The 17,373-nt window shown below is 41.9% G+C and overlaps 1 long non-coding RNA gene across 1 annotated transcript; it reads left to right on the forward strand.

Annotated features, from left to right (window-relative positions):
- The first annotated feature begins 1,547 nt into the window (after window positions 1-1,547).
- Window positions 1,548-16,371, forward strand: LOC310705526. The gene is made up of 3 exons (XR_014525366.1): window positions 1,548-1,574; window positions 10,643-10,710; window positions 16,042-16,371. It is a non-coding gene; the product is annotated as an uncharacterized lncRNA (long non-coding RNA).
- The last annotated feature ends 1,002 nt before the right edge of the window (window positions 16,372-17,373 follow it).

Here is a 17,373-nt window from a genome sequence, read left to right on the forward strand (position 1 = left end):
GGACACTCCCTAGTCACACCTGCTCCCTAAGCCATGCCTCTCACCAATGCATTTCCATGACTTTCATGAGTGTTTTAGCCTGGCTAGACTATATCCTTGATAGGGATGGGTGAATCTGTCACTTCCAGTTCCTTCCAGTTCCTCATTTCTGCAGTCTTAAGTTCACCTCCCTGCATTTCCACCAATGTGCTGTATTATTGCTGTCAGGAGGGGCCTTCTTGAACTATAGCAGTATGAAATATGTTCAGGATTTCAGTAGGAAGCTGCAGACATGCACCAAATGGAAATGAAGCTGTATGAGAGCAAAACTTTGCAGACGTAAACAGTTTTGAAGTTAGGATTCCATATAACTGCCCTGATGTCATCACAAACACAAATAGTCACAAATGCACAATAAAAATAGTGTCCAGAGGGGCCTTCAATCAACCCTAAGCCCCCCTCCCAGTCTCTTCAATTTGGGAATTTTATAACTAGTAACCTTAATTTTGTATGTTTCACTGCAGGGCAAGTAGCAAGGGAGGGTTGTTTTACATCACAAAAGCATCACAGGGAAAGGGTTAAATATTGCCAGCACTTCTCCCCAATCTGATCCCTGCCACTACACAGCTAATTACAAAATTATGATCATCACCACTACCACCATTGAGAGCAACAGTAAACCAAAATCCAAGGGAGACCTGGCTATACATCTCCCACTACTCTACTAAAATGGTCTCGTTTAGTGAGAAATTCAGTGTCTGATGACAAACAAGGGTTATTTTAGTTGCAAGTGCATGCTTTTATTCGCATCTCTCTCTTTTTGCTCTAGTCTTATGGATATTTTTTACATTCCCTGTCTTATGTGAATTGGAATAGGTTTGGAGTTTTTATTTGACTCATTTTATTTTCATTTCCAATAAGCCATTTTCAGAGTGACTATCTGCTACATTTAGAAATTATTTTTAGTAGTAGTAGTAATAGTAGTAGTTGTAGAACTTTTTTTAAATGCAATTTACTTTACTAACATATTGGGAGACATGCATTTTAAAACACAAGACGGTGGGGGAGGGAGGAGAGAAAGGACTTTGGTTGTAAAATGTCAGTTTCTGAAATGTTCCAGTTATGTGCAAACTGCCTGTGTAGCTGCAGTTCACAATTGCCATCTGAACATCTATTTTTCCAAGCATTTAAGAGGAGTGATGTGTACATTTTTCATGTGTAATTAGGCAGTGTAACGTGATCCCTTTCTGCAGTCAAGCTGCCATGTGCTGTAGCCTCACTGAATAGCTTCCAGATTTCAACCCAATCTCTTCTGTCTAGACTCTACGTTGCTGGTTCTCCCCCCTCTGCCTGCCCCCTCCCTGCCTTCTGAGCCTAAAACAGGCTCCAATACAAAATGCCAAAACCAGAAGTTTTTTTTTGTCCGTCTTTCTCATAAAGATTTGGGACAGATCTCCCAGGCCCAGACAAGGGCTGGATCCCAGACTTCTTAAGACACGTGTCATCTGAAACTGACATTAAAGACTCTGCAAGCTTTTCAGCAGGTCATGCACACACACAAACAATGACTTTAAAAATATGGTTTTCATTAAAAAGTGAGTATTTTTAGAGAGGTGTGGTTCAGTTCAGATGAAAAAGGAGGGGGCATGAACCGAGAGGGAGGGAGAGACTGGAGAGAGAGAGAGAGAGAGAGAGAGAGAGAGAGAGAGAGAGAAACATTATTTACACTGCTGTAGAATTTATAAGGCTGCTTTAGGGACTGAAGGAAAATGAAACAATAGATGCTGTTCAAAAACCAGGTGCATCTCATGCAGAAAGTGTTTATAATCAGGGCTGATTTGAACAAGAAAGAAGTCTCTATGGAAAACCTTCCAACTTTATTATACTTCCAAACATACACAGTATGTACTTTAACAGTAAATCTTATCTCTGGGGAGGGAAAAAAAGATTTAAAAATGATTTCACAGATCACTGGGGGCAGTTTTTGACACTGACTTACAGTTTGCTGCTGACTTACAGGCTTTATTTCTTACAGCATCTTTTATTTCAGCCATGTCATTTATTTCCTCTAACGAAGAGATGCATGTATGCTGCATGAGCAAAAGTTTTATTTATTTGAAATTGGATACTCCGCATTGTCGCTTTAGGCTCAAGGTGTCTTGCAAACATTAAAAACTATCAAATACAATGTAACTCAATGAAATTCAGTTATTTCTCGGAACTGTATTTTTTCCCATGTTTATCCCAAAATCTTGTTAGAGTTTGAAATGTCGCAATGACCATGCCTCCCAAAACCACAGTCATATGTTGTTGCTTGTTTGTTTTCATTTTGGAAAACCAAACTGTGCAACCTTCTCTGTTTTCATTTTGCCACTCATGAGCAGGGGTGGGGCACAACTTTTTATTTCCATTCGCTATAATGTTGCAGTGGTCTGCATCCTATATGTTCATTTCAACTGCAAAATTAGTCAGTTTCCAGGCTCTAGACCTGGCCATAGTTGTTGCCCTTGGACTGTATATTGCTGAGGTTCGAAACCTTTGGCCATGTTTACTTGGAGGTAAGTTGCACACATACAGGTAGTCTAAATATTGCCTTTACATTAAAGTTCCCCATCATCAACTTTCCACGTGCTCTAGACTACTCACAGCTCTACAGGTGTGGAGGCAGAACAATGTAGCCATAAGTTGTACAAATCAACCCTCGAATGCTCCCCTTAGGGAAGCTAACCTGGTACCTTTTCAGCATCAGCTTAAGTCTTTTCTGTTCTCCCAAGCATTTTAAGACCTGGTTTTAGATCACTGTGGTCCAGTTGGCAGTTCTGATGTATTTGATGGTTGTTTTAGTCTGCTGTGTTTTTTGTTTTGTTTTGTTTTGTTTTATACAGTGCTTGCATTATTGTGCTGGCTATATGTTGGGTTTCTATGCCCTGAGACCTGTGGGTATAGATCGGTATATAAATTCAGTAAATAATAAAGATGATGATAAATACATATAGATCAACATATGCACATTTTGTGCAAATTAGGAATCTTTTCTGCACACTATTTTTCATTTCCTCTTTCTTGACACTGCAGAAGTGGACACCTTAGGTATGTATGTGCTTCTCCCGTGCTTGTATGTTCTTCTCTTTTATGTGTGTCACACCTAGAGAAATTATTTCATGAGACATTTCAGATATTATAGACAGACAAATGTATGCTCAGTTCGAATCCCCTCCTCTGTCATGACTGGAGGAGTGTGGAGAGGGTTGATGTCTGAGTCCAGTGGTTGCAATGGGTGTGGTTTCAGCCAGGTTCTTTACATATTTTTGAACCAGCAAAGTGGGTGGAACCAGCCCTTGAGGAAGCATTCCAGCACAAATTCTAACTCAGCCACTCCCCCCGCCAATCACACTCCATCTTTGCCCATTGCACACCTCATGCTAACATCATTTTATGACCACATAGGTCTATGGTGACTTGAAGTTACTTCAGCATGACATTGTGCTGTGCCATGATAATGCTCAATTGCATCAAAGGATTTTGTTGTGATCCTATTCTGCTTTGCTGACAGGAGTGGAAAGGGTCACACAACTGGTTGCTTTCAGTTCAAACTGGCTTATTCACAGGTATTTACATTTCAGCTGTTGCAGTGTTCTTATTTCTCATGTTAGTCCCTTTCTTCTCTTCACAGCCCTTAAATTCTTTTCTTTGAAATTAAGCGTCTCAGGTATGCAGACATATCCATCTGGTCTGTGTTATTTCTTACTGTTTTCTACTCAAGCCTTTGGTTTTATCATCATTTATTTCCAGGTTAATTCTTCTGTTCTGGGAGAAATATTGAGAAACTTCCCATCTTCTGCTTCCAAACAGATTTCCGCCCCTTCCCCTGTGAAATGAAGATTATTCTTCTAATCTGCCACATTTTCCATCCAAAGCATTCTTCATCTTGAAGGATAGCATGATCCACATTGCCTCTGTTCATATGAGCCTCTTCTCATGCTTCTGAGAGCCTTCTTGCTCTATCTCTGACGAGCAGCTCAGCTAGTGGGAAAGAAAGAACTGGCCTTTCCCATCACAACATCCAGGTTATAGGAATACTCTCCTGAATGGGGTTTGGCTGGGCCCCATTTTTAAAGCAGCATGGAAAACAGCTACAATTCTTCTGATACAGTAACTTTCCACTGCAGGGAGTTTTTCATTGGGGAGGGTAGAACATTATATGCATTTTTTTAATATGAAATGGCATAGCCCCTCTATCTTGCTATGCAATTTATTTCCTTATTAAATATTGCATGTATTGTTATACTGTAATTTTTGCAACAATATTAGGATAGAAATAATTTAATGACCCTTGTTAGAGAAAGTACCTATCACGGGTTAGATCCAGACTAGGTAGACCTATCAAAACCTACTTAAGTTAATCATTTGCTCTCCAGATGTTTTGGACTACAAATTGTATCAGCCCTTGCCAGGATATGGTGTTGATGAGAGTTGTAGTCCAAAATACCTGGACACCAGGTAGCAAAGACTGGCCTAATCAACAACATTCCTGCAATTACAAAAAAAAGGTCTTTGTTTTGCTATTACATTACAGCTAAAGTGCAAGATCAATTGACTTGTACTTGATTTAATTCTGGTACAATCTGAAACTGATGGTTAACTTGTTTTATTTACACCTGCTTGTCTTATTTGGAGGGTGTCATATTTTTATTCTCTGTGCAAGCTGGTCATTGACTGCAACAAAGTATTCATTCATTAACTAAAAATGTTAATTTGAAAAATAAAGTGTCAGTTCAATCCTGGGTCCAATGGCTGGATAAAATGTCCTCCTTCTCACACTGCAGTGTGAACACAGTAGGACACCAGTTTATTGAACTTATTTTGGTGGTGGTTTAATTCCTCTGCTCCTCAGAGTTTTTACCAAGCCTGGAGGCTCTGGTACCAACATACCATGAAAAGAGTTCTTTTCATGAGATCTGTATCCTTGTTTTGATCACTAAGGAATCTTATGACAATTTAGATAAATCTCAGCCAAACATCAGAATTATCAGGCTGTTCCCTGGATCAAATGTCTCATACTTTTGAGGCTTTTCTACCATAAGTTTGAGACTGATCCAGACCGCTAGTGGATTCAGAAAGAATATATCTATTCACACCCACTGAGGTTCTTTTTTACTTGAAAAAAGTCCCACTGAAATCAGTGGGATTCACTCCCAGATAAGCGTGTATTGGATTACAACCTAGCAGCACAATATTATTCAGGTCTACTCAGGAACAACTCCAACTGAGTTCACTGGGACTTACTCCTAGGTAAGTGTGTACAGAAGTGCAGCATAAGAGCTCCTTCCAGAGAGAAAAAACATGTTATTCCGTTCCTGTCAAAGCAGCTTGGAGAAACCGCTCAAATGTCCAACTCATGTCAAAAAGGTTGTGATCAGAGAAAGGGATGTGTCAATCTACTCCTCTCTGCTTTGGTTTAAAATGTCATTTTTAAAACTAGGGAATCTTTTTAATGAATGCTATCCAAATGTGTGATAGGTGACATTAGCATGACTGTCAGCTTTTCATACAATTGCTGGATTCTAGTTATTTTCATAGAGGAAATGTTCGTTTCTTTGATTTTAATAGTGAAGGCAACTGCTGGAATGATTATCTTAAACGTAGAAAACAGACTCCCCCCTCTCCCCTCACAAAAGTATGTTTGTCTTTTCAAATCATGATATGAGAGTTGATGCTTTGTTTTCTTGGTAGTGCAATCTTTACAACTGATAGTTAATGCTTCAGGATTGTATTAAAGATACAAGGATTTATAGATAGCTGATACTTTAGGCTTGTATTAAATATGCCCTTTCAAAACCATTATTTTTTCATAACCAGTATACAGATTTGTTTGAATTCTTCCTAAAGCAATAAATATGAGAATGACAAGCGAAACTGCATAGATACTCCTCTGAGTTTGGCAACTTTCTCTTTAGCCTTGAAGAGCCATCTTGCTACATCTTAAACAAAGAGAGGTAAAGCTGAAAGAGCAGTGAAATTTAGGTGAAGTATTTTCACCTAAAATATCACTGTCCACTGTGGGAGGGGGCAACCCTACTTTCTTTTATATGGCAAACTTTAAGAATATTAGAAAAATGCTCCCACATTTCTCATTAATCTTTCTGCAATGCTAAAACAAGCACCATTATCCTAAACCGGCTATTTTTTCTGGCCTGTGGGCTTTAATAGGTACCCTGAACTTTCCCACTCAGAAGAGTTTCCTTATTCTTTCCAATGGCAGCTGGAAGATTTGCACAATTTCCTTTGCAGTGTGTTAGCAGATAGGGCTAATTGCACAATATACTGAAATTTCAGGCTGGCCCAAGGAAACAATTTAACAAATGGTTAATTTGTACTAATCACCTTGATTTTATTTAGTTTTTGTACTGAGAATCTTTCCTGATCAGGACTGGATATAAATGCATAACAACAAACAAACGTGAATCCAGTTAAAATATAATTTCAGGAACAGTTCTTTTAATATATAAATATGGCATCAGCATGTGTGGACATTTGCAATTTCAGCATGTCAGTGTGAAAGGCCAAAATTCAGCATCTCTTGCCTCTTGCTTTCCATTCTACTCAATTCACTCTTAAGGGCCATCTGCTTTCAGAATTCCCTGATAACATCGAGGAACACTGGACCAAACCAAAAACATCCATTATTGCAGCCTGTGAACAAACTATTGGATACCAAACCAAGAAACACCAGGACTGGTTTGATGAGAATGACAGTGAGATTGAACGCATGATTGACAAGAAAAGGAAGGCCTTTCAGATCTAGCACAGAGATAGAAACTGTGCCACTAAGATGCCACCTATGCCAACGCTAAGGCTGAGGTTCAAAGAAGAACCAGAGAACTAAAAAACACCTCGTAGATAAAAAAAGCTTAAGAGATCCAGCACTTAGCTGACACTCATGACGCACAGAGTTTCTTTAAAGCCACAAAGACCGTCTATGGACCAATAAATCATGGCATATGCCCCCTACGCTCAGCAGACGGTATCACACTTCTAAAAGATAAAGAAGCTATTGCACTGCTCTGGAAAGAACATTACCAACATCTCCTTAACAGCAACTCCCCCATAGCTGATGAGGTCCTCTCACAAATTCCGCAAAAACAAGTTAGAGATGAGCTTGCAGTATCTTCAAATCTGGGAGAGTTGTGTACAGCTATTAACCAAATGAAAAACAACAAAGCCAGTGGACCTGATGGGATACCTGCTGAAATCTTCAAAGTGGGTGGAACTGTACTTACACAACAACTTCACAAGCTCATTGAAAAAATCTGGGAAAGAGAAGAGATCCCAGCAGACTTTGGGGATGCCAAAATGATCAATCTCTTTAAAAAAGGTGACAGAACTGATTGTGGAAACTATCGAGGCAGCTGTCTATTAGCTGCGGCTGGCAAAATTCTTGCAAGGATCTTAGCAAACCATCTCTTAACAATATCCAAGGTGACCCTTCCTGAATCCCAAAATGGTTTTCTAAGGGGACAGTGGGCATGATTTTCACCACTCGACAGCTTCAAGAAAAATGCAGAGAACAAAACCATCCCCTGTATATGGCATTTATTGACCTGACTAAGGCTTTTGACACTGTAAATCGTAATGCCCTGTGGACTGTCCTTCTGAAAATTGGCTGCCCAGATAAATATGTAAACATCATTTGGCTCCTCCATGCTAATATGACAGCAACAATCGCAGATAACAATGGCTCTCAAAGTGAACCATTCTCAGTGGGATCAGGTGTTAAACAGGATGGTGTTATTGCCCCAACTCTATTCATTATTTTCATTGCCATGATCTTTCCCATGACTTTGTCGAAGGGAAACTCCCCACCAGAGTAGAAATCATATATCGAACAGATGGAAAGCTCTTCAATCTGAGGAGGCTGAAAGCAGAGAGACGTAACTTCCACCATAGAGCTTCAGTATGCTGGTGACAACGTAGTGTGTGCACACTCAGAGGATGACCTCCAAACCATCCTAAATATCTTTGCAGAAGCTTACGAAAAGCTTGGCCTATCACTCAACATCCAAAAAATCAAAGTGCTGCACCAACAAGTACAAAATAACCCCTCTGCAGTGCCACAAATCCAACTCAGTGGTGTAACGTTGGAAAATGTCAATCACTTCTCCTACCTAGGCAGTTATCTTTCCACAAGGGCCAACACTGATGCCAAAATCCAGCATCGCCTGAGCTCTGCGAGTGCGGCTTTCTCCCAATTGAAGTGCAGAGTGTTTGAGGACTGGGACATTCACAGGGAAACCAAAATACTTGTTTACAAAGCTATTGTACTACCAATCTTAATGTATGCCTGTGAAACATGAACCACTTACAAATGCCATCTCCAACTCCTCGAAAGATTCCATCAACGGTGTTTCCGGAAAAAAATACACATCACTTGGGAAGACAGGCTAACTAATACCAGTGTACTGGAAGAAGTAAAGATCACCAGTGTTGAAGTAATGATTCTTCAACATCAACTTTGTTGGACTGGTCATGTTGTACGGATGCCTGATCATTGTCTTCCAAAGCAACTACTCTATTCCAAACTTAAAAATGGAAAGCATAATGCTGGTGGTGAACAAAAGAGGTTTAAAGACTGTCTCAAGGCAAATTTTAAAAAATGTAGTATAAACACTGACAACTGGGAAACACTGGCCTGCGAGCGCTCCAGTTGGAGAACAGCCTTTACCAAAGGTGTCATGGGCTTTGAAGACACTTGAAATCAGGATGCAAGGGAGAAATGTGCTAAGAGGAAGGCACGCTTGGCAATTCCACACCATGATCAACTCCCGCCCGGAAACCAATGTCCCCACTGTGGAAGGACGTGTGGATCCAGAATTGGCCTCCATAGTCACTTATGGATACATTGTTAAAACTGTGTTTATGGAAGACAATCTTACTCGGCTACAAGTGATCGCCAAAGAAGAAGAAGACTCAATTCACTATGTCAAAATTGTGATGCCCTGCAATGCCCCCTAGGCTCCACACCCAGTGTGGAGGAACTGGTCATGCTGCCCTAAATCTGCCTTTGATTGCATTATGTCTTACAGGGTGATTATAAATATAAAACAAAAACTAATATGAATCCAATAATATTGACTTCCAAGTCCAGCTTACAACTGGAGCTTTAGTGGAAGCACACATAATGGTAAACTGATTCTCTTGGTTAAAATAATAAATATGTTTGTGATTCCCACCCCCCGGCAAAAAAATAAAAATTTGTTTCCTTGATTTATCCTGCGTAAATTTGTCACTAGAGCTCAGTGACAGATGTACAATGTGTTTCATATTGTCTTTTTTTTGCACACCATGCCAGTTGATAGGGGTTATGCATTATTCAATTTTATGGAACCCTTTGTGGTCACCATGTGTTACTGGGAACTACTGCGTGTGCGGAAGACTTAAACTGCAGCAGCCATACTTGCCAAATGTTTTAGACAAAATCACGATCATTTGCACTGATCATTTGCATGATCATTTGATAAAGACATTTATCAAAATCTGCGCTTCATGCCCTGCAGATGATACTTCTAGACCAAAGCCGAACAATCTGAATGGTTAGATCAGACCGATGTAAGAATGGCATGTCCTGAAGGGAATTTACTTTTGTGTTTTGGTGTGATGGCCAAAACAACAAATAAAATAAATGATAGCGAACATAAGACGAGTCTGCTGGATCAGGCCAATGGCCCTTCTAGTCCAGCATCCTCTTCTCACAGGCTGGCTGACCACATGCTTGCGGGAAGCTTGCAAGCTGTACATGAGTGCAAGAGCACTCTGCTCAGCTGTGATTCACTGCAACTGGTATTCGGAGGCATATTAGATTACTTTGCATTTTCCACATTCTCCACCCCCTCCCTGCAACTTCATGGTTTGGCTCACATGCCTGAGTTGCCTGGAGTGATTTGTTCTTCAGGCATATTTATTGTGATACACCTTTTCTTAGCTTCTGGCATGCTGTTGCTTGGATTGCATTGAGTGGATGCAAACTAGGTTAGTTCTTACTGGAGATCAATGCAACTTGCATCATGATGACAAACTTTTACCAGCGATTTAAATGGGAAGCAAGTACAATCTCCAGAGCAATCCTACTGAAGAACTAGGGTGGCACAGACCAGTGGATATTTCACCACATTCAAAATCCCACTTGCTTATGCCAGCCAGAATGGGGCAGTTTTCTTTCTTATTTTTACAGGGCCATGAGGGGGCATGAGGATTAGACCCCTTGCGGGGTTCATGGAGCTTTGGATCTAAAGAAGCCAATGTCTCCAATCCTCTGCTACCACTGGCAGGGGAACCAGAGGCAATAACTTCTCATCCACCGTGACAAAACTAGAGGCCTCCACCACAGTGGGAGTGCTGACCAATGGTAGCAGAGAAGCAATGAATGCACTGTCCTGCACCCTTCCCCCAGCCATCTACACAGGGAGATTAGGATGACACTCTATTTAACCTTAAATCCAATACAGAGAGTCGGTGTCAATTGTGTGACTTGATTTTCTGGTTTTAATTTACACATGATGTCTTCTCCCATTCCAGGTTTGTCAGCACAGTCCCGAAGTCTCCAGATGTTACCTTCAAACATTATCCAGCTCATTTTGTCATTGTTTTCTCAATATTTTCCATTTAGAATCTGGGATGAAATGTTGCCAACGTCAGCATGTCTCCAGTGGAATGTCCCAAATGTATTTTCCAATGGTAAGGATCTCTGATAGAAGGACTGAGAAAGACTTTGGAGAGCTGAAAAGGCATGGCTTACAGAGATCAGGAGTAAGACAGTTCCTACCTTTAGGCTTTCAATCTAATAGACATGGCACATGAGGGAAAATAAATGGGGTGAGGAAAGGATATAAAGTAAGCATAGGTACCAGTTTTAAAATGTAACAATTTTTTTAGCAACCAGCTGGGATGGAATTGGTTCAGGTAGCCTGATGGAATAGCTGCCACTAGGGGACAGTTGAAGGAGGATCAAAAGCAACGAGTCTCTCAAGAGAAGTGCTCAAATAGTGCTGCTTTTACTTCATCTGCAGCCTGATAGAATGGCTGCTTTTAGGTAACACTCCACAATTCCCTGATCAGTGCAGGTAGGTTTGGTTTCTTTTGGAAATGTGAACATGGGATTTATGGCATTTTTGAGATATTTTCTTTATTTACAAAGTAAAGTGTAAGCAGAGTCAAAGAGCAGGCACTTCTGCAAGGCACAAGAGTCTTTGCCCCACATCAGATTCCCAGAAAGGCCTGCGCTTTCAACAAAATCACATACCCCCCCACCCTCACCCTTCCTTCTCCCAAACAGCTGCTGCTTCACTTACTTATACCTTACATCAGCCCCTTCCTCTTAGCTAGAAGAGAAGCTCATTTCTGAAGGCCCTGACAGCTACTGATTAATATAAGGAGAGATCAGAGGATAGAAGGGAAGCTCTTCTAACAATTAGCTCCCATGAAGAAACATTAACTGACCATTCTGAACAATCTAGACTAAGGAATCCATGGCCCAGAGTCATCACCTATTTAACAGTGTGCAAAAAAATAAGGTGCCATATAGCTTTGTGTTGATTACAGGACTTTAAACCAATGCCTTGCCTTGAATAGATGGTGGATCAGGCAGTTTGACTGGAAGTTAGTAGTATCTCATGTGCAGCTACCATTAAATTGCTATGGTAGAAGGAGACAGTGCACAAATTGCTCTCATCTGTTTTCTGGGCATCTATCCAGTTTGAAAGGATGCTTCAAGTAGTAACTGGGGCTCCAGCTACATTTTAAAAACTGATGGAGAAAGTTGTGGGAGCATGAAATTCCTTGAAGTACTTGTGTATCTTGAAGACTCAATAGTATTTGGTAGGACAATAGAAGAACATGAGATCTGTTTGATGAAAGTTCTCAATTGTTTGGGAGCAACACACCATGCTAGTCTAAATGGCCTTGGTGCAGTATAAAGACTATTTCGAGACCAGCCATCCTGCTGCATTCACAAGCAGAAAACTGTCTGGCTCAGAATGAAGCTGTGTCCAGTACATCAACAAGAACTTTTTACATTGAAATGGTCGTTGTTGGATAAGGTTTGTGATCCTCTGTATGGGGCCAGATTTACTGTGTGTAAAGATAATAATCTACTCATATGCATTTTACACACGCCAAACGCAGTTCCATGGGACATTGATCCCATGCTGTTTGGTTGACATATGGGTTTAATTTTTAGTATTGTGCTGGCAGGAACAACATAGGTATCTGAAGAAGTGTGCATGCACATGAAAGCTTATACCCAGAACAAACTTAGTCGGTCTCTAATGTGCTACTGGACATTTTAAAAATTTTAAAATTTTAAAATTGTTCAGACCAACATGGCTACCACCTAAACATAGGTGTTGTTACTTTATCTTAAAGATAAAGGTAAAGGACCCTGACAGTTAAGTCCAGTCGCGAAAGACTCTGGAGTTGTGGCGCTCATCTCACTTTACTGGCCGAGGGAGCCGATGTTTGTCCGTAGACAGTTTTCCCGGGTCATGTGGTGTGCTTTCGAACTGCAAACACTTAATGAAGACATGGTGGTTTCTTGGACTGAAGAAGCCATTGAAGGAATCAAGGTACTCTGTCAATAGATGAGTGTAGCAGGAGTAGTTAATCAGCTGGCACTTCTCCAGGGCAGTTCCTCTTGTACTTCTGCCACAACATTAAAATGAATAATCTACCTAATTTGAAGAAAGAAGATTTGCAGCATGTACAACCAAAGGACTGTAACCCTGCTGATGCTTGGTGAACAAATCAAATCAAAAGTGTATCCCGAGCTATAAAATTTAAGCATCTTCATAGAGGACTCTTTTTAAGGAAATAGGGTAGGCTAACTTTAAAATATGATTTACATCACCACTAAGGATTTAAATGCCCAGTATCATCATGAAGGCTGTGCATTCCACAGTGGCACGATACCTCGGCAGTATTGTCACTGTGTAATGCAAAGCCTTCATGATGATTCTAGATAGGTGAGAGCTGAGAGCAGAATGGGGACAAAAGGTGGACAAACTGCTGTTATTTATCCTATCCCCACTTAGGAAGCACACCCACACCATCTCCAAACTAAGATGACTGGCCAAAGCTCTATGCAGAAGGCAGCATTTATTTCATTTCCTGGTTTTGGGACCAAGATGACTCTGGTCGCCCTAACAGATGATCTCCGCAGACAACTGGATCAAGGCGGGTCGGGACTGCTGATTCTCTTAGATTTGTCAGCAGCCTTTGACATGGTCGATCACAATCTTTTGGACCACCGCCTCGCCGACTTGGGAATACAGGGCATAGCCCGTAAATGGCTGTGCTATCTCTGGTCGGGGACAGAGGGTGGCACTAGGGAGGGAGATGTTGTCGCGCCACTCCTTGGTGTGTGGAGTGCCGCAGGACATAATCCTCTCCCCGATGCTTTATGTGCCCCCTTGCCCAGATTGTCCGGAGCTTTGGGCTGGGCTGTCACCAATATGCTGATGACACTCAGCTCTATCTGCTGATGGATGGCCATACCGACTCGATCCCGGACACACTGACCAGATGTTTGGAAGCTGTGGCTGGATGGTTTCGTGGGAGCCGATTGAAACTAAATCCTTCAAAGACAGAGGTCCTCTGGCTGGGTTGGGATGGTATGGGGATGAGGGACCAACTCCCTTCTCTTGCGGGGACCCAATTAGTGCCATTGCCTTCCGTTAAGAGTTTGGGTATAATCCTTGACACCTCCCTTTCCATGGAGGCGCAGGTTACAGCAACAGCCAAGGGGACATTTTTCCACCTTCGCCGCATCAAGCAGTTGGTCCCTTACCTTTCCCGCCCCGACCTGGCCACAGTGATCCATGCAACGGTCACCTCCAGGCTTGACTAATGTAATTCGCTCTATGCAGGGCTGCCCTTGAAGCTGTCCCAGAAACTCCAGCGGCTGCAGAATGCTGCAGTGAGGCTCCTCAAGGGGTCTCTGCCATGGGAGCATATTCACCCAGTGCTTTTCCAGCTGCACTGGCTCCCGGTGGAGTACAGGGTCAGATTTAAGGTGCTGGTTTTGACCTTTGAGGGACGCGGGTGGCACTGTGGGTAAAACCACAGTGCCTAGGACTTGCCAATCGTATGGTCGATGGTTCAAATCCCCATGGCGGGGTGAGCTCCCGTCTTTCGGTCCCAGCTCCTGCCCACCTAGCAGTTTGAAAGCACCCTTAAAAGTGCAAGTAGATAAATAGGTACCACTTTATAGCGGGAAGGTAAACGACGTTCCATGTGCTGCGCTGGTGCAGGCTCGCCAGAGCAGCTATGTCACACTGGCCCCGTGACCTGGAAGTGTCTGCGGACGGTGCCGGCTCCTGGCCTCTAGAGTGAGATGAGCGCACAACCCTAGAGTCTGTCAAGACTGGCCCGTACGGGCAGGGGTACCTTTACCTTTACCTTTGACCTTTAAAGCCCTTCACAGCCTAGGACCCTCGTACCTACGGGACCGCCTCTCCTGGTATGCCCCACGGAGGATCTTAAGGTCCATATATAGCAACACCCTAGAGGTCCGGGCCCTAAGGAAGTTAGATTAGCCTCAACGAGAGCCAGGGCCTTCTCAACACTGGCTCCGGCCTGGTGGAATGCTCTGGGATCTGATTTCTTTCCGCAGGGCCTGTAAGACAGAGTTGTTCCACCTGGCCTTTGGCTTAGAATCAGTTTGATTCCCTCCCCCTCTTTCTTTTTCCTTTCTCCTCCTGTGAAGAGGCTGCGTCCTAATGTTTTAATGTTGTATTTTAGTCTTTTTAAAATTGTATTTTAATCAACTTGTTTTTATTATTGGTTGTTAGCCGCCCTGAGCCCGGTCTTGGCTGGGGAGGGCGGGGTATAAATAAAAATTTATTATTATTATTACGATTTCTTTCCATTTGATCATTTGCTCTCCTCTTCCTCTCCCAATGAAGGAATGATTTTGAGGCAGAAAAAAGACGCTAGCTTATAAGAAAATAGCACAATTTATTCATGCCCTTCATCTTCCTTACTCTCCTGAAGTCACTTTGAATTAGATTTCCTTTTTATAAAGGTCTTTTGATTTGTGTGTATGTGTGACTGTACTTTTCTCATTTGAGGGAACTGCAAGGGGTGAAATTCTGACCCTGCAAGAAGTCAAGGGGATTTTAAAGTAATTGAGTATAGTGCCGTGTGTGTGTGTGTGTGTGTGTGTGTGTGTGTGCACGCGCGTGCATAAGGATTTCACCTAAAGGGTTATGATCACCCAGCATTTATTAAAAAAAGGAAGGAAGGAAGGAAGGAAAAAGGTCTCTCCAGAAGATGTTTTATATTAATTTAAGTATTTGTTACTGGATAATGTCAGGCTCTCTCTCAATGAAATGTCTTGCGTGGGCTGCCACACCTGCTAAATATAACCCCCTCTTTCTTTTGAAATTCTATAAAGAGGCCTTTAAAGGTTTACATCCTCCAATCTGGAGGTTTAATTGCTTCATTTATAGTTTTTTTTAAAAGGCCTTGTAAATTTCAGAATTTTGGATATTTCAAAGATGAAGCGGCTGTTCAATGAGGGCATGAGGACTGAAATTTGAAACAATTCACTGTGTTAAATAGAGAATTGATTCTATTATGAAGAGGGTGGGGGCAGGGTGGGAGCTCCTGTTTCTCATTCTACGAGTTCTTGGGGTGGATATTTTGTGCACTGATTTTATTGCTTACGGGCAAGTTCAATATGAATAAGTAGCATGGGCTCACCATGGTAAGTGCACACTAGGGAGGAAGTGATAGATTCTGTTTTATATAAGGTAGTTGAGAATGATTACATACACTAATATACTTTAATCTACATAAACCATAAATCTAATATAAAGCGGACACCCCAAAAACAATTTTATTAACAGAAAGCAGGGCAAAGCCTGAAAGTATATGATAATTTTCTACTTACCTTGAATCTTTGTCCAGAAAGAATAACTATAGCTGTTGATTAGATTGACATATAGAAAAAATATATAATATATGACCTTCACAAGCAGTAAGTGTGATCTTTCTCTTTCTAGGGAACAGCTGCCTCTGAGACTGCTTAACTACTCTGCATCAGCAAGGTGCCATTTGGAAGTTTAATCTATCGTATGTTGGAGTATGAGATTCATCGATTGCTGCCACAACCTTTTGGGGCCTGTGAGTGCATTTGCAAACTGGAGAAACTATTGTGGACATCACACACCAGTCTAATTTCACCAGAGGAGGGGACTGTGTGGGCACCAGGAAAAGCCTCTGGGCACTATGCTGGTGACTCCCAGTCTAAACTTAAGCTGGTGACCCCTGGCCTAAACTTAAGCTGGCAAGACCTCCTACATCAGGACAGTTAAACCCATGGCAGTCAGAGGTGCTATGTCTCCCTTCCCAATACAGGCTCACTGTAACATCCAAGTAGGTCAACCAATGATTCCAGAGAGCAATGAAAACAGAGCATTCAGAAGTCCAAATGGAAAGGTCAACAATTACAGAGGGGCCCCCTAATCTGGAATAGTTACTCACAAGCAACAGTAAGCCACCCAAGAAAGACACAAGCACAGGGACCAGATCCTGCTATGAATCCAGGTGCTGACTCTGACCCCACTGAGGTAGCACCAAATTAGCCATTACATCAAGGGTTCATTCACCTGCTCACCTTCCAACATGATATATACTATCATCTGTCAGCAGTGCCTTTCTGCATTCAACACAGTACAAAGAGGTTAGTTTCTTTCTCTCTCTCTCTCTCTTCATGCACGTACACCATGGGTAGGCAAACTAAGGCCCGGGGGCCAGATCCGGCCCAATCGCCTTCTCAATCCGGCCCGCGGACGGTCTGAGAATCAGCGTGTTTTTACATGAGTAGAATGTGTCCTTTTATTTAAAATGCATCTCTGGGTTATTTGTGGGGCATACGAATTTGTTCATTTCCCACCCCCCAAAAAAATTTAGTCCAGCCCCCCACAAGGTCTGAGGGACAGTGGACCGGCCCCCGGTTGAAAAAGTTTGCTGACCCCTGACGTACACACACAGACATAAATCTGAAATCAGAAAGGACATTATTCAGAAAACCATTTCCACCTCCCAGAACCATATTTTGCTGATGTGACAGTGACCATTCTCAGCCTACTGCACTAATAAGTCTTCAGTAGACTACCCATTAGAAACATTTGGCACTTTACTTGGCTTAAGGAAAATGGGATTGTTTTACAACATAATCTTATACAGTGTATACATGATAGCATGTATGCTTATTCATCATTGAGCTCAACAGAGCTTATGCCCAAGAAAGATGATCAAAGTCATTGTTTGCTCACATTTTTTAGATGTTATTTTATAATGGAAAGGCAAGACATAAGAGCCAAATAAATGTACGGTATT

The sequence above is a fragment of the Podarcis liolepis genome (genome assembly GCF_965112155.1).
Source record: "Podarcis liolepis genome assembly, chromosome: 4".
Classification (NCBI taxonomy): Eukaryota; Metazoa; Chordata; class Lepidosauria; order Squamata; family Lacertidae; genus Podarcis; species Podarcis liolepis.